At 36.1% G+C, this 24,849-nt stretch overlaps 1 protein-coding gene and 1 pseudogene across 4 annotated transcripts in view; one reads left to right on the top strand and one right to left on the bottom strand.

Annotated features, from left to right (window-relative positions):
* Positions 1–24,849, top strand: part of HERC3 (HECT and RLD domain containing E3 ubiquitin protein ligase 3) — a 141,702-nt gene that overhangs the window by 30,123 nt on the left and 86,730 nt on the right. The window lies entirely within an intron of this gene.
* LOC143668256 (eukaryotic translation initiation factor 1A, X-chromosomal-like) lies at positions 6,637–7,041 on the bottom strand (annotated as a pseudogene).

The raw sequence follows: 24,849 nt of genomic DNA, 5'->3' as shown, positions 1-24,849 counted from the left end.
TTGTATGTATGTTATTTTTCACACAAAAAAGAAAAAATTGATTGTGGTGATAAAAAAATATTTAAGCCCTCTAGCCTCCTATGTTCTGGACCAGCTGGAAGGAAAAATATGAGAGGATCATATGGTAGCCCATGACAAACTCTGGGTTCTGTCCTCTAACTACTTGTTGAAGAGTACTTTGAAACTATTTCTTTGCTTTGTGTATATGTTATACTACACAATAAAAAAAAGTTAAAAAAAAAAAAAGGAGTATCTATATAATGATTCAATAATCAAAATCATCCCTCAAATCCTGATTTCTCAGTTACATTTGTATGAGCCCAGAATGCTTTCCAAGTGTGCCAAGGAGGAACTAAGATTCTAGCTAAGGTGTGCCCCTGACTCATTTGTGTTTTGGCCAAGGGCGAAGAGGCCTGTGATTCTCAGAAGTGTTTTTCATAAGCAGAATATTAAAGCCCCATCTAAACCTAAGTTTTTTTTTTTCAGTGTTCTATTATGGTGTTGCATATTTCTTTCCCACGTGACTTTTCTCTCCTTCATTCTCTCCCTTACACTGTGATTTCAACCTCATCTCCCATAAAAAATTAGGAGTAGTTTCAGTGACTAGGGCCATTGTAGTGTTATAGGACATGGGGCTGTGGATTCTTTTGCCCGATGCGCTTAATAACCAATGCCTGAGACACCAGGGTTTCAAAGAGAGAAAGAGTTTATTACTGTGTGCGTAGTAGGAGACCAGATTGCTTATTGGCTCCAAATCTGTCTTCTTCTAGCTGCAGTAATTCTGATAGTTTTATTAGAGTGAAAGATGGGCAGGGTTTAGGATAATGAGCCCAGTGGCCCCAGATATGTAATTAGCAGTGTTCTAATTATTGAGCATGTGCAGATTGATTACATGCTTAGCCATAGAATTTATGTAGGAAAATGGTGGAATGAAGTTGGTGGCTTGTAGGTTAACATCTAAGGTACTGAGCATGTCAGGCGGGCCCACTTAGGTTTAGATCCAGTCTTAGTTATCAAGATAACTTTGAACTTAGGGTGGGTTAGTTCTGGGCTAACTGAAAACCTGTTCATTAATGAACATTACAGGTTGTTAAGTGATTATAAGAGTCTAAAGTTGAAAAACTGGGTAATTGGGTACAAATGAGGGTTAGTCACAAAGTTTTTTAACAGTCTCAGGGGCAGGAGGTAAGGGCTAGACATCAGAGATCAAGGCAGCTGAATTACATTTAGAGATTTCAGATATGTCCCTCTGTCTATCCCAATATACTCGAAAGCAAAAAGAAATATCTGTATAATGCTTCATTATAAACAAAGCCACATCAGAAAAAATATGCAACATTATTTAAGGTATAATCAAAATCATCCCTTAAATCCTGATTTCTCATTTACAGTAGGGTTATTATTTACCTCACTTCCTCATATTTTTGTCCATTAATTTAACTTCCAATTTCATTAGGTATAGAGGTACAGAGCTGGCATTATAGGAAGACAAGTGTACCTCTCCTTTTTTAAATTAAAAAAACCACAATAAATTAGATTTTTTTCAAACGTTGAATTTTTATGAATAACGTATAGAAGGGTCATTTTCCAAATCTGGGATGTCGTGCTAACAGATCACAGGAAAAACTGGGTTTAGAAGGAAAAAGGTTTATTTATACCAGCTGGAGGACTGGAAGATTTCCCAAAACAGCCTCCTGAAGGTGATATTTCAGTTGGCTTTTATACCCTTTAGAGAGATAATCATCTTAGTTAACAGGTAACAGAGGTATGGAGAGTTTTAGTAGTATATCTTATTTTCTTCAGGATTTACATTCTGTGACACCCGAGAATGGTGTCCGGCCTCCAGAGATAGAAAAGGCTATTCATATCTGGGAGGTCTGGGGCAATGAAGCTTATTCAGGTCTGGGTGCAGACATTATACTTTATACAGTATGTTCCTGCTGCAGACTTTACATTTATCTCCTTTGTGAGACTAGGACCTCTCATTACAGCCTGCTTCCAGATTTGAAAGTAACATTTAAAGGCTACTATTGCAATTTCCAGCATGTTTACGGTTTTATGATTATATTTAAAAGTTACTGTTACAAAATTGATTAGCCTGTAACTGAAATATTAAAATATTTTATTAAATTAAAATGAAATCTTGAAATATTTTATTAAACTGAAGAAGAAACTGGTTGTTCATAGTGAAAAATAAGTTTTTTCCTCAATTTACCTCACTTCCCTTATTCCCATCCAGCCACATTAAAGACTACTTTTCAACTAAAAGGACAGTTTCCTTTTCCCCATACGTACTCTGATTCCCAATACTGGGATTTTAGCATAACTAATCCTTCTGTTATTGGAGATGTAATTTATGTAAATCTCCTTCAACCTTTCTTCCTCTCTGGAGTTGGCAAGAACTGTGGTAGGTGCAGTTATTTAGTTTGATTTAATCTGACTGTGTGAAGTTTTAAAAATTCTGCATAGCTATCCCAAGAAACCTTTTCCTAACAAACCCCAAGGATAACAATTTACAGGCAGTCTCTTAACATTTTTGTGAAACCCTGTTTGATTCATATCTATGATTGGCTTCTCTTACTTCCCTGAGTTAGTGTCTTTCTTTCTTGCAGATAATTTAATCCTCATCGTTCATATTTTGTACTCAATCTAAGCATTTCCATAATGCCCATCACCCTATGTAACAGCTTTCCTGCTATTTGATAAATGAAATTTATAAAGCAGAACTCATTGATAAATGAAGTTTATAAAGCAGAACTCCTCAAAAGCCTCTATTCGCAAAGCCACAGTTGCTACTAACCCTGGTAGAAGTAATGCTTTCAACTACCAAGTTGCTCAAAGGCATCTAAACGACATAGCTATTATACTGATCAACTCTTGCTAAAAAACAAAGAAATAAAAAACTAGCTGAGTTGAATGGAAATAGAAGAAATTCTGTAATGACTTATTATTGAAGTACATGCTTCCCATGTATTGGTTTGCTAGCGTTGCCAGAATGTAATATACCAGAAATGGAATGGCTTTTAAAAAGGGAATTTATTAAGTTGCAAGTTTACAGTTCTAATGCTATAAAAGTGTCCAAACTAAGGCATTCAGAGAAATATACCTTGACTCAAGAATGGCCACTGGGTCCAGAACACCTCTGTGAGCTGGGAAGGCATGTGGCTGACTTCTGCTAGTCTTTGGCTTCTCCTTTCACTAGGGGGCATTTTCTTTCTGTGTCTCCAAATATTTATGTCTCCTGTGGGCTTTCAAATTTTTATCAAAATGGTTCACTCTTAAAGGACTCCAGTAGGCAACCCCACCTTGAAGGGGCAGAGATAACATCTCCATGGAAACCACCTAACCAACAGGTCCCACCTACAAATGAGTGGGTCGCATCTCTATGGAAACAACTGAGTCAAAAAGATCCCACCCAGCAATATTGAAACAGGATTAAAGAACATGGGTTTTCTGGGGTACATAACTGTGTCAAATTGTCACATGTAGGTATAACTCTGATCTAAAAGGCAAAATGTGCATTAGGAAAGATTCAGATCTCTACATTGTGCTACTTCTTATATGTGTTGTCCTTTCCTTATTAGGAATGGCATATGGTTCAGGAGGCTGTGCAGTCCTTTTTAGTGATGAATAGTTCTTTTTATTATGGTGGTAATAAAACCTAGCAGGATGCCGTGCCTTTTAGAAGCTGAGTAGACAGCTTTCTGGTCTAGAGGCAACAAATATCAAAGTTACTAAATTTCACTTTTTTGTTGTGTTTAATCAAATCTGTTTGTTTTCTATTTATGGTATCCAGTCTACTTTCTTTAAAAATATTTGTGTTTTAGAAGATGTAGACTTACTAATGATCATTTTTGTTAATCTGTGATATTTGTGACTTTTAAAATTTTTTATTTTTACTTTTAATTAATTAGCACAGTGATTTACATCATGGTATGAGACTCCATTTATTTGTTAATTATAAAAGTTAGCAATTCATATTATAAGCTCTCATCTCTTCATGTCCTTCGCATTTTTAAACTCAGAAAGAGGCCTGATGAGGTTTTATTCTCAAATTGTTTTTCTTGTTTACATTGAATTTCCACTCAGGCCTTAAGAAGGGATAAAAAGGATATCAGGGGCGGGCCGCGGTGGCTCAGCGGGCAAAGTGCTTGTCTGCTATGCCGGAGGACCTCGGTTCGATTCCCGGCCCCAGCCCATGTAACAAAAACGGAGAAACAGAATACAATAAAACAAGAAAATGTTTAAAAATGTTTCCCTTTCTTCCTTCCTTCCTTCTCTCTGTCTTTCCTTTAAAAAAAAAAAAAAAAAAAAAAGGATATCAGTTTGACAACTAGAAATATATATTTTTAAATTTACATATTCAATGCTAAATATGATCACGTTGCTTTGATAAAAAGTACTGAGAAATAATTCCTTTCCATATTTAAAATTATTAGAGAACTATTTGTGAGTCTAATGTTATACCGTTTGGGTATCAAATATTTTGGGGGGAAGTACACATGACAGTTCATGTTTCGGGCTGATGTATTTTGCCTTGCAATTTATTTCTCATTCTTTGTTGCTTTAGTTCCTTGAATTATTTACCTCTTATCATTCAGTCATTTTTCAGCAGATATTTACTGAATGAGTTCATCATTTGTTCTAGATACAGTTACTGGATTCTTTTGCTCAATGTCAAATGACCAATTCCTGAGTCACTGGAGTTTCACAGAGAGAAAAAGTTTGTTCCTAGGCGCATTATCAGGAGACTAGATGGCTATCAGCCCAAAATTTGTCTCCTTGTATTTCCCAGGTGGGGAAGTTTAATAGTTCCCTCTTTTTAAGTCCTTGAAGGGACTTTGTGAATACTTTTTCATTTTCTGCTCAAAATAATCTGAAATGTATCAGGGTATAACATTAACTTGTGCAGAATATTAAGATTTTTTTCCTTACTCTAGGTCCTGTATCAAATAAAGCTGAATATGATTGTTTAAATAAACTGACTAGACAGATTAATTTAGATAGTGTGATATAGAAAATTAAAATTTTGGACAAAATAAACAGTTTTCTTTTTGTCTCACAAAACAGTTAAAACTTTAAAATCTAGGCAATATTATTTTCTTTTACCTTATATATTGATTTATCTTAGTTTTAACCAGATCATTTTCAGTCACATCTTTAATTGGAGTTTGATCTCTTTCAGTATTTTTTTTTTTAATAGCTCCTGTATGGAGTTATGCTGACTTTCAGAGAAGAACTAAATCTGAGTCATAAGTGTCACACAGATACTTAAAACAAAGAGCGAAGCTTTTCAGAATTTAAAAAATAACAGTTAAAGCTTACAATGCAAGTCTTAATATTTATAAGCATTTTTAAATGAAATTATTTCCAAAAATAAAGACATTAGACAGTTTTGTCCTATATTGACAAACCATAGCAGAGGTTTTCTTTTTTACCTTTACACATTTACTGGTTATATTAATTAATAAATAAAATATAATTTGTATATTTGTCCTGCTTCTCTTTAAGTTTTTCTTTAAAACTTTATAACTGAGTATAACTAACCACATACACTTTTAGAGAAGTATTAGAGCAAAGCAATGTAACTGACAAGTAAATTTGGCTGTTTCTATGATCTGTAACTTAAAAAAAAATTTGACATGACATTTTCTTTATTATAGATCTTAGTTAGCTGTGGCTCTTCCATTCAGAAATTTAAAAAGATCTTTTCATTAAGTTAGGGTTTCCCTCCTCTTCCTCAGGCTAAACAGTTTGAGAAAAGCTTATTTTATAAAAGTTACTATAAAATTAACTTTTTTTATATGTTTCTAATTTATAAAACAATTTATAACATTAAAACTAGTATATAACTTAAAATGTATGTGTTTTTAAAAATGAAATTACACTTTTTAATGTAAGTTTTTGCATAGTAAAAATATTCTGTATATCTTGCTATTTATGCTATGTATCTTGTCTTTTGTTTGAGAAATTGTCTATGCCTTTTAGTAAAAACAGTGACAGCTAATGTATCCGTGTGGACTGGTATTCAAACCCATACTCTAAAATCTGCATTTTTCAATTGTTTTTTATTTTATTTCTTAAATTAAAGTGGCAACAAAAAAGAGTATAATGAATGTATGAGATATCAAAGGTAGTATAAAATACACATGGCTACATAACTATGAAAAAACAAACAGTCCTTTTAACTTCCGGTGCCGAGTTCTGCCTTCCTTAAATTTTATCGAAATCACAAGAGAACATCTTGGTAACTAGAACATACAGATCTGTATAGTATCCATACTTATCATACAGGGGCTCGTCATAATACATGATTGTGATAAACCAAACGGTTTACTTAATATATCCATTTGCTGGAAGTGGTCACAGTGGAAAAGGAATTTCCTCTTTTACAAAAGCAGGTATTTACCCTTAAGTTCCCTAACATCAAAAGAACAAGTTAATGTTCTACTGGAAATATTTCAGCATCACAAGTTTTAAAAGAAGTATAATAAATACTTAAACCCAAACATTGAACTACTATAACAGACTACACTTTTGCTAAACAAAGGTTTAGTTTTCTTAATGGGTGATACCCAAAATCCAAATCGTAGAATAATCCTCAGAAACACTGTAATGTAAAATGTTGAATTCAATTTAGATACCATCAATGTTTTCATCACCTTTGCCAATGTCATCAAACTGGATTTCATCATCATCTCCAGGACCAAATGTATCTGTTTAATTTATTTTAGCATGCTCTGGAAGCTCACCATATGCTTTCAGACTTCTGGCTTCATCTGCATTAAAATCGCATCAGCTTTGTTATCCTGGTAGTCCTACAGACCAATGAATATAATGTCTCAGGTATCTCTCCAAACTTTTTTTCTCAATTTTTCCCTGATATGACATAACCTCTTTATACCATCAAAGCACATTGCTTCTAAACATCAATTTCCCAACATTCTGATTACCTTCTTTCAGCACCAGGTATTTTTTGGAGTCATTCTTATTTTTACCTCTATGCCTATTTTCACCTCCCTTACCTTTATTCTTATGCATGGTGATGATGACTGAGTCGCAGAGTCTTCTTTTTGGGTAGAGTGGTGGCAGCGACTGCTCTGAGAGGAGCAAAGTAGGCCAGCAGGAATCTCACAGGACAAAGAAGATGGAGCAGGGACCCAGAGCTGGTGAAGATTTGGCAGTGCCAAAATCTGTAGCTTTTTAAAGAATAACTAAAACTGTGATTTACAACCCCGTACCATTGTTTTTAATATCATACAGATTAGTATCGGGATATAATATGGATGGTGAAAATATTGCCAAGTTTTTAGGAATTTTATACAATCTCTAAATGTATGAATAATGTTTTACTTAGACAAATTTCGCCAGCAACAGGATAGAAAATTTAGCCAATAACAGGATAGAAAATCCATTTTAATCACTGTGATTCTTCCCAAACACCTCCTATGCAGCATGTTAAACTATTTTAGCACCTTATTTTTACAAGGTGAAAGAACAAATTATAACAATTCTTCCCTTATCGGTGAGAAGACTTGTCTTTTGAAATAAAGGATGGTAAAGCCAATATGAACATTAACAAGGGTATTACTTTTATGTAAAACTTTTTTTTTTTTCTTAACAGAGTACTTGGATGGTATATTAGTCAGGGTTCTCTAGAGAAAGAGAACCAGCAGGAGATATCTGTAACTATAAGACTTCTAAAAGTGTCTGACCCAACTGTGGAAATGCAGGAGTCCCAAATGTATGGCGTGCTGCGAGGCTAGCAGTAGTGATGAAGGATCTCGACAAACTCTATAGGAGAGGCTAACTGGCTGAAGAAAAAGTTTTGTTTTTTTTTGTAATAGCTAGCTTAGCACAAAAGTTTTCCTTTTTTGAAATATATGATAAGCAAACTTATAAATTTTGGTCAGCACTATGACAGGCAGAGTTCACTTTTATAAACCCTTTTTTTAACAGCTGTATATATTCACTCAGGGCTTATGGTTAATAATGACTACAACAAATAAAATTTACTTTCTCCAACTTTCTACTACTTTCTGTATCCTTTCAGGGCTTGTGGTCAACAATGACTATAATGAACAAAATTCACTTTCTCAAACTTTCTACAACTTTCATATCCATTTCACCTCTAGTTTTTATTTATCTAGACTGCATATAATCAGAAACAAATTTGATAATAAAGTCACAAAATCCTTTGAATATGTATACTTCCTTTCAATAACAATATCCATGAAGGGGAGGAGAGACAGATACTACAAAATAATGGAAGAAGGAAGACATTTATGCTTGGGTTTGGGACACAGCAATCCATCCATATACTTTATACTCAGAACACACAAATGATTATTTTACAATATGCCTAAAATACAGCAGTCTAGTTCAGCGCTTCCTTCAAAGGTCAGAAAAGCCCCAAGTTTGAAACATAATCAGCTTTTCAATACTTGAGGGATTTGTAGCCAGAAAAAATTTCAAAATTTTCACAAAATCCCAGGTGCTAAACAATACGAGGGATATGTTAGTTTACAAAGTTAAGTTATGACTTTTTAAAATACTAGTTCAGAGCTTTATTTATTTAAATGCTGCTTTCTTATTTAAAGGGTTTACAAGTATCATCTCTTTTGTGAGTCTTCTTAGGCCATTCTTTATCCATCTACTTTTAAATTCTTCCAGCATTTTTGTTCCTTCATTATTACTGCCTTACACTATGCCCTGGTACAAGTATATTCTAACTAAAATATAAATTCTTTGAATCTAAGAATGATGTCTTTTCTCTATTCATGACAGCATTTGTCAACAAAAACATACTGATTGATATTAACAAAGCCATTGAAAATTCAAATTCTCCCACATACTAGTGGAGCAAATGGGAAAGTAACCAAAAAACATATTCTTTGAAATCCAGGTAATCAAAGTTATAAAAAAAATACATTTATATTTCTTCCTAAACAACTGATTTCTTAAATAGGATATATTTGAAGCATCAGTGTATTCTTTTTTATTTTATTTTACAAGTGTCATAATTACCAGGTACATTGTTCAGTTCATGTAACCTAACCTGTCTAGTTAGGCTACTTTTAAGAGGAATTTTGAGAATGTACTTATAATATTAGCTTATTTTACTAGTAAGCTTGTATAACTTTAGGGAGAACATACCCAAGCAGAATAAAATCACATTTGTTCAGTTCAAAATTTTGTCATAAAATTCCTTTTATTGGAGTGGTGCAATAGTGACTCAGTGGCAGAATTCTTACCTGCCATGTCAGAGACCCGGGCTCAGTTCACAGAGTCTGCCCATGCCAAAAAAGAAGAAAAAAAAAGATGCAAATTCCTTTTATCAGAGTTGGGAAAACTCCATTTGTTTTCATAATGTTTTATAATTACAAAGAATATTTTAAAAGTACATTGACTATCAAGTTCTGGAAAGTATAATTTAATTGTTTAATTTATCCCAATCCTAAATCTGGGAAATCTTTTCCATATCTCTCAAAGAGCTTTCATTTTACTTACTAAAATTTAGTAATTAGATTTTATTCAGTTACTCTTATCCTATGGCTATTCAAATTTTAATCATGAATTAATTAAAATGGTAACCATTGCAAGGATATTGTTGGAAAAATTAATTTTGACAAACATGGCCTATTCCATAGCATTTTCTATGTTTACCATTTCTAATTTCTAGGCCTAGTAAAAAGAATTCTGAACACATCTCCCCCATCTTTCTGTACTTAGTCCTTTCCGCATCATCGGTGGTTAGCCCTTGAGGCAGGTATAAGTTGCACAGACAGCATGAAGCCTTGCTTGTTGAAAGTTTTAGGTGAGGTCCGGGTGGGATTTGAGAGTTCCTATGCACTTCTTTTAACTACTTTGAGTTATTGGATCTCTTTCACAGAAAACTGTGACAGGGATAATTGGATAAGGACTTTGCTTTTTCTTTAGTTTATTTACAGTAATTACAAAACTAATGTTTTAATTTTCCCATTCAGAGATTTTTTTCTCTTTTTTTACTCTTTTTTTCTTCAGAAGTACTGATTGGTATAACATTTACATAAAACCACCTATTTGTTTCTTAAGCAGTTCCAGTGGAGCTTTTTAAAATAGATTTTGTTACTTTGTTGTTATCATCTGGAGGTATGAAAATATACATTGAACAGGCAAAAAGACACAGATAGGAAGTTAATTACACTAGAAACAGAAACCTAGCAATGCTTTTGAGATGGATGAAGAAAGGATTAAATATATGATCTCATCCCATGTTTACCTTTTTGCAGAAAAATTTTAACTGTAATATCTTTGACTTTTAACTGTAATGGTAGTATTTTTATTTTAAGTCATTTTGAGGACAGATTGTGTTACAGAAATAAACCTCTTTTTTAAATAAACTCATAACAAATCTTCTCAATTTTCAGTACAGCTCAAAGTTTCCCTTTTTAAAGATTTTCTGCAGTCAGTAACCAATTAGGAACATTTGACCAGTACCAATACAGGAACATACCAACTAACAAATTTAAACAGACACTTATCAATTATTATATTTAAATAGCACACCAATTAATAACTAGACCATACACACCAACTAACAATTAAACAGGCATTAAATGCTTAACACACCAATTAACAATTAAACAAGCATATAACTTTTGCAATACCTAGGTAACACACTGGCTAGCACTTAAACAGGCCTACTTAGTTTCATTAAATACCAATGAATTGTTGGATTGGTCATTTTCTAAGAATATACTCTTAGACAAATTTAGGTCGGGGCTTCAAACCTGGACAGCATGGCACCCAGAAAACAGATCGGTGCAGAGGTCAGAGCAGAGGGAATCGTTCCAAAACCAGGACCAGGCATTAGAGCCTGGGAATTTGAACCACTATATTTGCTCTCTGATTCACTTTTACTCCTTGTTGATCCACTCACCCAGTCAGATGTTCACATATGGAACTGGAAACGATTTCTCTCTTTGAAGCTTTTTAAGGCGCCAAAAGTCTCTGGAGTGCTGCCAGAACAGAGAACCCCAGTTGCCGAGCCTCTAGACTAAATTCAGGCCAATGGCTGCAGAAGACTTGGCTACCTTCTTACTTGTCTGCTGGGCTCCAGAACCTTTCAGAAGGGTCACCCAACTGTTTCTTGACAAAGGCAGTGGATTCTTTGCATGATGCCCTCAATGACCAATTCCTGAGACACTGGGGTTTCAAAGAGATAAAAAGTTTATTACTAGGTGCATAGCAGATCAGATGCCCACCAACCTAAAATCTGCCTCCCCATGGCAGTAATGCTGATAATTCTATAGAATTAAAAGATGGGCAGGTTTTAGAATAATGAGCCTGATGGCCCCAGATGTTGTATTAGAGGTGATTTAATTATTGAGCATGCACAGATTGTGTACATGCTTAGTCACAGAATGTACGTAAGAAAATGGTGGCCTTAATAAGATGTTGGGTGTGATTTTTAGTATTATAATGAGGTATAGGTGACCTGTAGGTTAAAGTTGAAGCTACCGTGCATGTCAGGCAGGCCCATTTTGGTCAGATCCAGTCTCGATTGTCAAGATAACTTTGGACTTGGGGTAGGTTAGTTCTGGGCTGATTGAAGACCCTTCATTAATAAACATTAGGGGTTGTGTTTAGTGATTACCAGGCTGTAAAATCGAAAAACTGGGTAAATGGGTACAATTGAAGGTTAGTCATACAGTTTTTATATCACAGAGGTACAAGATAAAGGCTGTACAATCATTATCAGAGATCAGGGCAGCTGGCTTATAATTTAGAGATTTCAGGTATTTCCTTTTGTCTACTCCAATATACCTCAAAGCTAAAAGGAATATATAATGATTCAATAATCAGAATCATCCCTTAAATCCTAATTTCTCAGTGATAATATAGTACAGATCTTACCCAAATGAAGTTCAGTTTATCTTCTGTTTATGAGTTTGCAGGAGGAGTAGGCCCTGGTAGTTCAGAGAAGGGGCAGCTTTGGTGACGGTTTCAGTGCTACAGGAACATAATGTATTTTTAGGGAGTAAACCCACTGTTTAATTCTTTATATGTAAGTCTTTATATTGCATTGAAGTGGATAAAATAGGACAATTGCAGGTCCCTAGTTTCCTATCCAGCTCTTAAGAATTAATGGACAGCTGCAAGTCCCTAGTCTCTTATCTATCTCAAAAGGAATTAATGCAAAGCTGCAAACTTTATGGTACATAAACTTCTGGTAAAGCATCAAAACTTCCAAAAACCATTGAAATCTTCTCAAACCATAAAAACTGGTAAAATCATGGGCCCAAAGAGGACCCTTGATAGAAAGCATGAGGTCATAGAGATTGTTAAACGTCTGCCCCAAAACAAACTTGGGTATGTGGTGGCCGACCACAAGTTCCGAGAGCTATTTCCTCTTAGAACCCAAAAGACACCTAGTTAATGCAAACCATGTAAGCATCTGGTTAATACAAACCATGTAAACCCCTAATGTTTAATGGTTACTATGGAAATCTATGTGTAGTGTTAAGTTGAAAACAGACTCTGAAAACCAAAGGGCAGAAGAAGTTTATTGAGTGAAGTGACACGCATGGGAGCAGAAGTAAAAGAAATTACTGCGCAAATAAAATTGTCAGGGAAACAATGTATGTACCTGCCTAGAACAAAGAAAAGGTATGGGGAAATGGAGATGGTAGAGGCAAGGAGGATGTGAGCTTTGTGAGTTTTCTGGGGCAGGGCATCTTTGGGTACCATCAATCTGCAAAAGTTGCCCTGGCAGAAGTTTGTGTAGAAATGGGCTTAATCTGGTGAAGAGTAGCAGACTTGCTAATTTCAGCAGGACTTGTTCATCACAGTTCTTTCTTTCTCTGGGAGGTAGGGATCTTAATTAGAACTGCAAAGGATTTATTGGTATGTCAGCCTGCCTCAGTTGCTTTTTGTTTCTTCTTTGCAGTTTCTTGAGCAAAAATGGAAATTTAAACAAACCAAGATGATTAGTGAAGCTGTTTACCATTCTGACTTCACACTAGTGAAAGCCTTCCTATAAAGCGAGTTAACCCACTCCCACTCAGTGTGTGCTTCTTCCTTGAACACATCTATGTTATCCTTTTGTTGTGTCCTCTTTCTTTCTTCAATGAACTTTACTACTTAATCCTACTGGTCCTCTCATCTCTAAATTCTTTTGGTGTCGAGGCTAATGAACCTGGAACAAGTCTCAGCTGGTACTGTTGCCAGCAGGGCACTGATTCCAGCATCAACAGTTTTGTACTTTGGCTGGTGTGATTTCTTGTCTAGGTTGATGACCCTAAAAGATTTAGGGTAGATAGAACTCTTTAAAATCTATTGATCTGGATAAGGTATCTTTAGTCAGGTGGTATATATGCTCTTCAGAGAGAGACTCAAATTCTCTGTAAGTGCCTTTTGGTGGCTTGGAGCTGTGAACCCCAGAAAAACATGTTCTTAAACTTAATCTGTTCTTGTGGGTGTCAACCTATTGTCAATAGGACCTTTTGATGAGATTCCTTCAGTTAAGGTATAGCCCGAATGAATTAGGACGGGTCTTAATCATAAACTGGAGTCCTTTATAAGCAGATGAAATGGAGATAAAGCCATGGGAGGAACAACCAGAAGCTGCTTCCAGAAGCTGGGAGTCAGTGGAGCTTAGAAGCCTCCTGGAGAGGCCACCATGTGCTCTGCCATGTCACGGAGAAGCCGAGGACAAGGATCACCAGCAGTCAACCACCGAACTCCACAGTCTTCTGGGAGAAAGCATGTCTTGATATTGAACTTCTAGCCTCAAAATCATGAGCCAATAAATTTCCTTTGTTTACACCAACTCTTTGTATGGTATTTACTTTAGCAGCCAGGAAAATAAAACATTGTTCTTAGTGAATACTCATATATTCAGCATACAATGCTGAAATCTTTCTTTTATGATTTTGCAACAGATATACTATTTCATATGTTGCAGATGTTATTTTTTCACTCATTATTAAAATATGTCTTGAAATCTGGATTATAGTTATTAAACTTATTCAAAGCAACTGAAATAATTCTTGTGAATAATTTTAACATAGAGTCTTAGTTAATTGTTGAGGAAAACCATGGATCCTGCAGCCAGACTGCCTGGGTTGGATCCTGGCCCTGCCACTCAGAGGGATTGTGTCTCTGAGGCAATTGCTTAACCTCTTTGTGTCTCAGTTTCCTTAGTTGCAAAGTGTGGATACATAATAATATTTATGTACTAGGATTATTTTGAGAATTTAATAAATAGCATGTTGTATATATATAATAGTTTGGAATAATGCCTGGCCTATATAAACACTCAATTAGTGCTAGTTATAATTGTTATTATTACTAGCAGTAGTAATTTATGTTAATATCCTTCATTACAATTCTGTTATTGTAATGATTCTGCTATTCCAGCATATGGCTAAGTTAATAAATTCATTAATAATATTTATAAATAATGTGCTGATCATTTTTGTAGGTTCCCATAGCACTGTGGGATCTGATAGTTGGTGTAGACATCTGGTGTAGACAGATGGGGAGATGTTGTAATTTAGTATGATAACCAGAGATTCACATTTTACATTTGTTGTTATACTTTGAGTCTCGAAAGACAGTCTCTTTTCTTTATTTTCAATATTTGGGTGGTCCTTTATTGTTTGCAAGAAAAGGAACTTGCACATATTGAACATTCTATGAAAAAAACTGACTGTACACATATAGACATGCACACATGTATTTTATTTTTACCCCATGGTTATCACTGCCTCTAATCTTCTGTTCCAAAATTGTAAAGATAGGGGATGAGTACCCTCTGTGGTAGTCCTAGGGCTCTTACGGTGGTTTAGCAACAGTTAGCCAGGAATTGTGATCTTGCTGCAGGTTCAGAAAACAGAGTACATCCACTGAGGCTGAGCCCACTGAACTCTATGGGTAGTTACCTTAAGCTTTCAGTTAGCTTTGACGTGAATGAATCTTTGGACAGTAATATTCCCTCTGTGTTTTGAAATTGCCTGAGACATCACTCTGGAGTCTGAACCTGTTTGATCCTGTTTTTTGCTTTTGTTTTGTGTGTATGCTTTTTAGGGCCTTATCTTAGTTTCCTAGGGCTGTAGTAAACTACCACAAACTGAGTGGCTTAAAACAACAGAAATTTATGGTCTCACAATTCTGGAGGCTAGCAGTCTGAATCAGGGTGTTCTTAGGAGAAGAAGGTGGAAATGGTTGATGGATAAGCATCACATAATATCTTCTAAAAGGCTGATTTCATATTGTGTTCAAACTTGGCTCTTTGACACTTAAAAAAATGTGGAATCATGGAATCTTATTTTGTTGCACATTATGTTCTATAATTCCTTTTGTGAATTCAGTGTCTTCACTTCTGCTTTCAGAACCAAACTAATGAGGCAGTGGATTTCTCTGTAGTGTTTATTTAATCTCTCCCCATGATCAGAGCAATGTGGAAATGTGTGTGTCTGAAGAGTTAGCATCTTAACCATCTTTATGCTTTAGAGCTGATTACAATGTGGTAGGTACATGGTGCAGGAAATAAGATAAAATAAATAAAGGGTCTTATTTATTTTTCATTATCTTTTTTTTTTTTTTTTTTTTACATGGACAGGCACCGGGAATCAAACCCAGGTCCTCTGGCATGGCAGGCAAGCATTCTTGCCTGCTGAACCACCATGGCCCACCCTTATTTATTTTAATAAAATAAAAATTACTTATTTTAAATAAATAAATTATTTGTTTACTATTAAGTACATAATAATTTATTTAACAATAAATTAAATAAATTTATGTGATTTATCATATCTAAATGAACTCTGGGAGATTTCTGGCATTAGGTCAAGAAAGATCAGAGTGATCTATGTCTAAATAAAAATGTTAAATTTTTAAGGTGGAGGATAATACAGTGATGAATGGTAAATTTCCATTTATTAGACTTAAGAGAAATAAGAGTGGATTTGGTATATCACATAGAAATTCTCCAAAGTGAATTACAGTGTACATGGCAACTTCAGCTCAGTAAGCTTTTCCATCAGTTTTTACCCAGGTTTGGAATCATGAGAGTAGCCTGGGAGCATTGCCTTAAACAAGCAGTGTCACCTGGTCTGTGAATCAGGCATTCATTTGTTGGTGGGCCGCCCCCCTTTCCCCCATTGAATTATCAACATAATTTAATCAATAAATCAAAGCAGATCCAAAAATACAACCTCAATACCTTCCATCCTTCCTTGACTACCCTTTCCTCCAACAATAACTTCCCAGTGAACCAGAGTATCCATTTGTTAATATGATTGATGGAAACACTGTCCAGTGATAGATTTTTTTTTGCAGAATGTGTGGGTGTGTTTATGGGTGGGTGGGGGTGGGAATTTTGTAGTAATGAAAAAATTCATTTTTCCTTCCAGTTACCTTGTCTGGTTGTAAGATATGCTGGACTCCATGTAAAGCTTTTATTCCCCAGGTACTTTACCGACAGAATCAGCCCTACGACCATGCTATGTTTTCTCAGGTACCAGAATCAGCCTGGAATGTTCAAAGTTTTATTATATTTTCTTTTGTGATATTTTCTCCTTCGATACTCTGTTAGCTACTGAAATTGAGCATTGCAGTGGAATCATGGACTCTAATGATTTACTTCATTAAAACTTGGGAAGGTCTGAGAACTTTGCCTAAGGTCTAGTCACAGCAACATCCTTAACCTGTGGATTCTTTTTGGGGGTTGTTCATACTGCTACTTAGAGGGTTATAAAGTGTCATCTCTTTTCACCTTTTTAAAATCATACTAATGAGAGTTTGCAGAGAGTCCTTTAGCAGTTAAAAAAAATTTCTTTTCAACTTCCATTAGATTTGTGGTAAATCAGTATACCTTTTCACTTAAAAGGAATCTTTCATTTATTTGTTTGGAGTTGGCTTAGTGCTATATGAATAGCTCTGATTGTGGGGAGAGAAGAAATAGACTTTACTGGAAAGCAGAGTCATCAATTGCTTTTCAGTACCCAGCATATCTTGAATGTGGCAGTGTTTTTTTCAGGGAAAATTTAACTTTTGCTATTTTTAGTACAGATGGCAAGGAGACTGTGTAGCTAGATTCAGTTGTCAACTTTGCTAGGTGAGGGTGCTTAGATCTATTGCTGTGGACATGAGCCAATAGCATGTGAACCTTATCTGTTGCTGATCTGCAGTCAGCTAGGAGGCATGCCTGCTGCAATGAATGATGTTGATTTAAATTGGTTAGTGTTTAAATGAGAGTGCTCAATGTAGCACAGCCTAAGCAGCTCAGCATACCTCATCTCAGCACTCGCAGCTCAACCCAGGCCTTTGGAGATGCAGAAAGGAATCATCTGGGAAAAGTTGTTGGAACCCAGAGGCCTGGAGAGAAGGCCAGCAGAGATCACCCTGAGCCTTTCCATGTAAGAAAGAACCTCATATGAAAGTTAGCTGCCTTTCCTCTGAAGAACTAATGAAATAAATCTCCTTTTATTAAAAGCCAATCCGTCTCTGGTGTGTTACATTCTGACAGCTAGCAAACTAGAACAGAGACTAAATTCATGAAGCAGGCTGAGTGGGTCTATTTCTAGCATGTTTTCAACTTATTTAAAATGGGGCAATCTTTTCACTTTTTTTGTATTTGTGCACCCTTCTTCTCTCCAGCACTTAAATTTACCAGATGGAATTCAAAATAAAAATATTCTCTCTTTTGCTCATAGAGAAACAGTCCTGATTGGGAGAGACAACAGATTCTTCATTCTGCCTCTAAACAGAGGCTGTTTGGGCACAAAGTCAGAAGAGGGAAGTGGGAACCATTATACCCTGAGGCAGCGAGTCCCTATTGGAGGAAGTCGGTTTCCTGCAAGGAGGTAGAGGCAAAGGTTGGGCTGTGATTGGCTTCCTCCAGGCCCAGCTGGAAGCAAGAATGTTGGGAGGAAAGAAAGGACAGGTAGGAAAAATGGAGCAGTGGTTAGTTATGCTGATCTCATCAACAGGCACAAGTTATACACCTTTTTCCCCTGCATATGAAAGTAAGAAGGTTGAATTAATTGTGTAAGTAAATTAAATCTTTATTTACTGTGAAGTAGCATATGCTAGGAATACATCAAACCCGGTTAGTCATGAATGAAAAAGTAGAAGTTTTTTGCGGTGTTTATGAGTATCAGCCTATGCTTTATTTACCTGCCTTTCTGTTCTCCATCTGTCACGAAGGGTGGTTCTTGAAACAGAGAAGTATTGGTGAATGCCTTTGGTATTTGCAGGGTAGTGATGTTAGTGGTGACCAATATATCGTCATTCTGGCCATTACATGCTCCCACACTGGCCACTGAGGGTGTAATTCTGATGGTCTCGGTGCCTGCCTCCTTTCTTATTCACCTTTCCAATTGGTCATAAAGCCTCTATTACCCTCTCATATGGAGGAAGACTTGTCTTTAGTCAAGATTTTATAAATAGCTGCTTCTCATTTTTATAAACTGATAAAATATAACTAGGAGTGGGAGGGCCAGAGAAGAAATGAGGCATACTTCCTCCTCTTCTCTGTCTCTCTCTCTCATACACACACAGACACATATGCATCACCAGATGAAGGTTGAATGAGGGGAGCGTGCCAGTACATTTCACCCAGAGTTGGGTGAGGCCACTGGCTCAACAGAGTTTGTTTTCCCTAGCTTTTTTTGAGTTCATGGAAAAAGAGACAAAACCCTTATTCCATCTCCTCCCCACCATCGCTTCATTAAATTACTTTATGAATTTCCATTTATCTAATTTAGATATTTTGAGTCAGGGAGTAACTAATACTAGTATTTCCATGTTTGTCACAGTTTAAATGAACCGTGAACTTTGGCAGGTGATGAGCAGTCACGTCTGTTCTGCACACAGAGGTGTCTGGTGGCTTTACCGCTGACCCTGTGCCCAGCCAGGGCAGCTGCAGGCTGTAGGGCTTATGGATCTGACTAAGCCGTAAAAGCTTTATGAAAGGAAAGGCTGGAGGGAGCCAGCAATTTCAAAATATATGAACCTTTTTCTGTTTTGAATTTAAGTGCCAACTGTATACCTTCCTCTAGGCTGGCAGCCGGCAGGGGTGAGGGGTGGGGGCACAGAGCTCCCAGCAACATACTATCCCCACAGTCAAGGAGAAGCTATGCTTCAGTTTTTAAATTTTACTGTTGTTTCCCTTCCTTCCCTCATTACGTTCTTGATTCCGAATCTGTATGCCACTGTGCTTATAATTTGCATATTTATAAAAACTGCTAGGGTACTCTGACTTTCCTTAGTGAGGCTTTTACACAAATTATATCTGGTCTGGATTGCATGACTGCGCAGGTGGGTCAGCTGTAAGATAACGGGCATTTCAGTGGGGAGAGGATGTTTACTTAATAAATGATGTTGATCTAATTGGCTATTTCTCTGGCTATTTCCCAGCTTATCCCATATTCAAAAGTAAGTCCTAGATACATTAAAGATATAAATGTGAAAAAGAGATTATAAAAACAATAGAAAAGTTAGGAGAATGTATTTAGAAACTTGGTGGAGGAAGACAGTTCCTAAGCCGTGTAGGAAATGATTAGCAGATTTGAAAACAGGAAAATTAAAAATTTCTCAATGGTATATGGCATCCATAAACAAAAAGAAAAGACAGGTCACAGACTCGGAGAGATACTTGCCCAGTTTTAAATATAAAAAGTTTAATATCTCTAATATATTACAGTGATCTCAAATTGATAAGAGAAAGATAAGCAATCTTGTAATAAATGGACATTTCACAGAAGAGTACTTGTAAATTTTCAATGAATATATGCAAATTAGGGAAATATGCAAAATAGAGAAATGAAAATAAATTGAGATACTGTTTATTCAGCCATCTGATTGGCAAAAAATTTAAAAGAGCTATGATATCTAGTGCTCACTGGTATAGTAAATGGGCTGATGGAGGAAGTGTGAGCTGCTGCATTCATTTTGTAGAGCAACTGGCTATATTTAGTACAATTTTAATACTTTTTGGTCAGCAGTTCCATTTTTAAGAAGCTTCTTTATTTCATCAATGTTAGGATATATACTAAGGAAATATATATATATATATATATATATATATATATATATATTTATTTATTTTTTTTATTTTATTTTTTTTTTTACATGGGCAGGCTCCGGGAATCGAACCTGGGTCTCTGCCATGGCAGGTGAGAACTCTGCCACTGAACTACTTTTGCCTCCCCAGGAAATATGTATATATATATTTTTTACATGGGCAGGCACCGGAAAACGAACCCAGGTCCTTTGGCATCGCAGGCAAGCATTCCTGCCTGCTGAACCACCGTGGCCCGCCCCCCAGGAAATATTTTTAAACATGTTTATAACAGTAGTGTTTTTAGTAGCAAAATAATGCAAATAGCCTACTTATTCTCTAGGGAATAGATTGAATAAATATAGCAGATGGTCACAAGGTAAAGCTTTAAGTACAATCTTTATACAAACTCACAATTTATTTCCTTCTTCAACTTTGCTGGACTTATTATGTCCACTTAAAATCTCTACTTGGTTGCCTAAATTGCATCTAAAACTTAACATATCCAAAGTCAAGCTTATTTTTTTCCCTTCGTGGTCCTCTTGCTATGTTCTCCATCTCCATTCTTCAGACCAAAAACCTTGGCGTCATCCCTGATTCTCCTTTCTCTGTTTCTCCCTATCTCTGTGTCTATCTTTCTCTGCTTCTCTCTGTTTTTTTTTTTATATTCTACACCCAATTCATCAGCAAAGCCCTCCATCTATGTAGGATTTATCTTGAGAATATATCAGAATCTGCTACCTTTTCCCACCTCTCCGTCTTCTCTATTCCAAGTTACCATCATCTTTTATTTGGGTTATTACAGTAGCCTCTAACTGTTCTGCCTTTTCCACCCTTAACACTCCTCTCCACAGAGTAGTCATCATACTAACTTCTCAAAATCTTCCATTGGTCTCCCTGCTTATTTGTGACCTTCCTTCAATTCACCCACTTTCCTCCAGCCACAGTGGCCCCATTTCTCCCTCCTCAGAGCATTAACACTTCATAGTCTATAATCCTGGAACTTTCTTCCACCAGTTTCTACATTGCTTATGGCCTGACTTTCCTCGGGTCTCTGTGCACATGTCACCATATTAGAGATGCCTCTCTTTACTATATACTCATCCCACTCTCTCCTGCACTCTTTGTCCTACTCTGCTTTGTTTTTCTCCACAGCATTAATCACCATTTGACATACCACGCACGCGCGTGCACACGCACACACACACGCACACACACACACACACTTTCTCTCTCTCCCTCACTTTCTTCCTCTCTTATCTTTTTCTCCTGTCTCCCCCTCCTTCTTTCCCTTCCCCTTCTCTTTTTCATCCCCAATGCCTAGAACAGTTTGTGGCACGTAGTATAAGTGCAGCCTTCAATATTTTTTGAGTAAATGATTTATGTGAAAAAAAACACAAACAACTTGCTGATTAAGAAGTATACAATCCCATCTTTGTAAAAACAAAACCAAGCCCAAACTTTATTAAAAAAAAAAAAAAGATGTCTCTGATTTTTCCTTTCCATGGCTATTATGTGGAATTCATTTCTTGATATGATTACACATCTTCAGCCATAAGGCTTTTCTCTGGTAGCCCAAAATGATCTGTGTGTCATGCAGGTGTAAAGCTGCTAAGTAAGAAAGGTCACCCTAGAAATTATGTCTGCACTCTTACAGCAAGTTTTGCCTGATTGGCTTTTGGTGTCTGAAAATAGTGGGGAAATCAACTGGAAGTATTCTGTCGGTGCTAAGGATTCAAACATATTGAATATCTACATTGCATGGTGTGTTAGTTTCCTTAGCCAAATATGGATGGAGTTTCTTTTTGTAATTCTAAAAGTATAAGTATTCGAAAATTAGGTGTCATATGACTACATCTGCAATAGGTAATTGTGCTTGTATTGCCATAGTAGCCTTCTGACTGAAGTTTTGACCCATCTTCCATATCCTTTTTTAGTAGCAGCTTTATTGAGATATAGTTCACATACTTTACAATTCACCCATTTAAGGTATTAAATTCAGTGTTATTTATTTATTTATTCATAGTGTATTCAGAGTTGTGCTACTATCATTCAAATAAATTTTAGAACATTTTTGTTACCCATAAATAAATCACAAACTCATTTTAGTAATTATTCCCCATTCCCCCCCCCCCCCACCCCCAGCTTAGCATACTTTTTTTTAGGTTATCACATTCATTTATCTATTACATCAGTTGATGAATATGCCAACTACTTTTTGGCTATTATGAATAGTACTGCTATGAACATTTGTGCACAAGTTTTTATGTGGATATGTTTTCATTTCTCATGGGTATATTCATAGAAATGGATTTTCTGGGTCATATGGTAACTGTCAGAGTGAGAGGCACCTGAAGAGAGGCACCCTACTCCAAAATAGATGTCACTAGTTGCCTGCAAAAGCACAACTCACACACCTCTGATGGAATGATGTTTTACTCACATTGAGAAGAGACATGCAAGGTCAGCTTCACCAGCTTCAGTTCCTCACAGCCAAGGGATTTCAGTCTGGCCAGTACAGGAAGATGTTTACACGCAGCACCCTCTCTTGGGTCCACATGGTTCTAGGGTGGAGGAACCCTACTCTCTCTCCTCCAGGGACTGATATACTACCAGGTGTGAGCTGGACGTCATAAAACAGGCCCACCAAGGTCAGACTGAAGACAGTCTGACCTATTTACAATAGGGGAAGGCATGTACCAGCAGTTCCCTTATCTACTAGGGGATCATGTTTGATCCCTGCCAACCTATACACCTGGTCCTGAGCACAGGACGTACTTGTGGGTGCCAGGGAAAGGCAGTTCCCTACCATAGTAACTGCCAGCTGTTTTCCAAAGCAGCTGCACCATTTTACATTCTCATCAGCAGCGTGTAAGGGCCTGAGAGATCTAAAACTGCAGATCTGTTCGTAAGAGCGAACAACTCTCATGGGTTCATTGTGGGATTAAATGAGATAAAACATGTAATACTCTTAATACAGTGCCTGGCACATAGGAATCAGCCCTAAATGTTGGCTGTTATCATTGATGTAATTGGTTCTCCTGGAGAATAACAAGTTCAGAATCAGTGCAAAATTTTTTAGCATCAGAATTAGTTGGGTATGTATGAGTTTTTCTTTTTATTTCTTTTTCTGAATTGATACAGATGTTCTAAGAAATGATCATGGTGATAATATTGTGAGTTTTTGATTATATACCAAAAATGGAATGATCATATGGTAAGAATGTTCATGTTTGTATGTTATATTTAAAAAAAATTTTAATTAAAAAAAAAAAGAATTAGTTGGACAACTATTTCAAACTACAAATCAAAATTTCTCCCTTAATTTTCTGATTCAGGTAGCTGGTATGTACCCAGGCATATGTGTTTAAGAAAAATTTCCCAAGGGATTCTCATGCCCATTTTCTGTTGGTTGTGAATCATTGCTTTAAAGATCCCCATTTTGGGTGTTGACTCCTCTAAGAAGCCGTCGTTAGGCCAACGCTGGTTTGGTTACTTATCCTCTGTGCTTTTGTAATATGCTGCATTTAATTTTGTCAGTGGACTTATGTAATTATGATGTAATCCTTAAATGTCTCCTGTTACACACTTTCAGGTACAGTGAATGAATGAATGAATGAATAATCATAACTTATAACTCAGTGCACATCTTGGTTGCTACTTCTTCAAGGAAGCCTCTTTTAATTCTCTGTCTCTCCCGCAGGCAGGCTGCCTTTCACATTGGCTACTGTTAGCCTGGACATGTCTCTTTCATCATACTATACTGTAACATCAGTTCACATGCCTTATTTGCCTCTTAAGTGAGAGGGAACTTGAGGGTAGAACCATAACTAACTTACCTTTTCACTCTGATCTATAAAGTGTGGTATATAATATGCTCATAACTTTTTAAGTGTTTTATTTTATATTTTTAAATCAGCTTAATTGAGATATCATTTACATATAATACAATTCACCACTTGTAAATGTAAAATTTAGTGAGTTTTAGCATAGTCAGGTGACTAGCACCACAATCATAATAGAGAACGTTTTTGTCACTCTAAAAACCCTCTCTTGTGCTGCCTTATAGTCAATCTCATTTCTTCACTAACTGTTGATCTGCTTTTTAACACTGTGGTTTTTACTTTGTGTTTGCAGTTTAAGATTTCAATCTTCTTGAAGGAGTTTTAAATTACTAACTAGAGGATTTATACATTTTACTATACAAAGTTGTCTATACCACACTGTATCACCACTGCACAGGTCCTTTCTTCTTTTAGGATTCCTTCTACCACAGCCCTCAGGCAGTTTTCTAATTTATAATTTTTTCTCTAATAAAATTGTAATAAAGCATTAGTTTATGTGATGGCTGGCAATTCAGAATTCCTGAAAATAGCTGAATCACTGTGACTGATCTTATTTTGTCTAGTGGAGTACTAGTGATTCAAACACACTAAATTTTCTTCCCTCCCATTCCATATGGCAGGGCTCCATATGTTCTAGTTGACTCAGTCAGTGTAGCTGGCTTATTGTATACCTAAAGAATGTTTGGTAAATTTAGACTTAGGAACTTAAGAAGAACATATTCTCAGAAGCATTGTTTATAGTACATAAGTGTTTTTGGGTTTTGTGTGCGTACATCAAGGCCCAGGATTAAAGTTGCCAGTCTCTAAACTGAGACTCATTTCCCTGGACTCTATCATCAGTAATCCTTGTTTCTGTTTCTTCAGTTTAAAAGACTTGGTTTAATGTTTAATGGTTAGGCAGTCATGCATGGGATCAAGGCAATGTGTTTTATATGCATTGATAATTTAAATGAA

The sequence above is a fragment of the Tamandua tetradactyla genome, chromosome 24 (genome assembly GCF_023851605.1).
Source record: "Tamandua tetradactyla isolate mTamTet1 chromosome 24, mTamTet1.pri, whole genome shotgun sequence".
Taxonomy (NCBI): Eukaryota; Metazoa; Chordata; class Mammalia; order Pilosa; family Myrmecophagidae; genus Tamandua; species Tamandua tetradactyla.
This window is presented reverse-complemented; position numbering and strand designations above follow the sequence as displayed.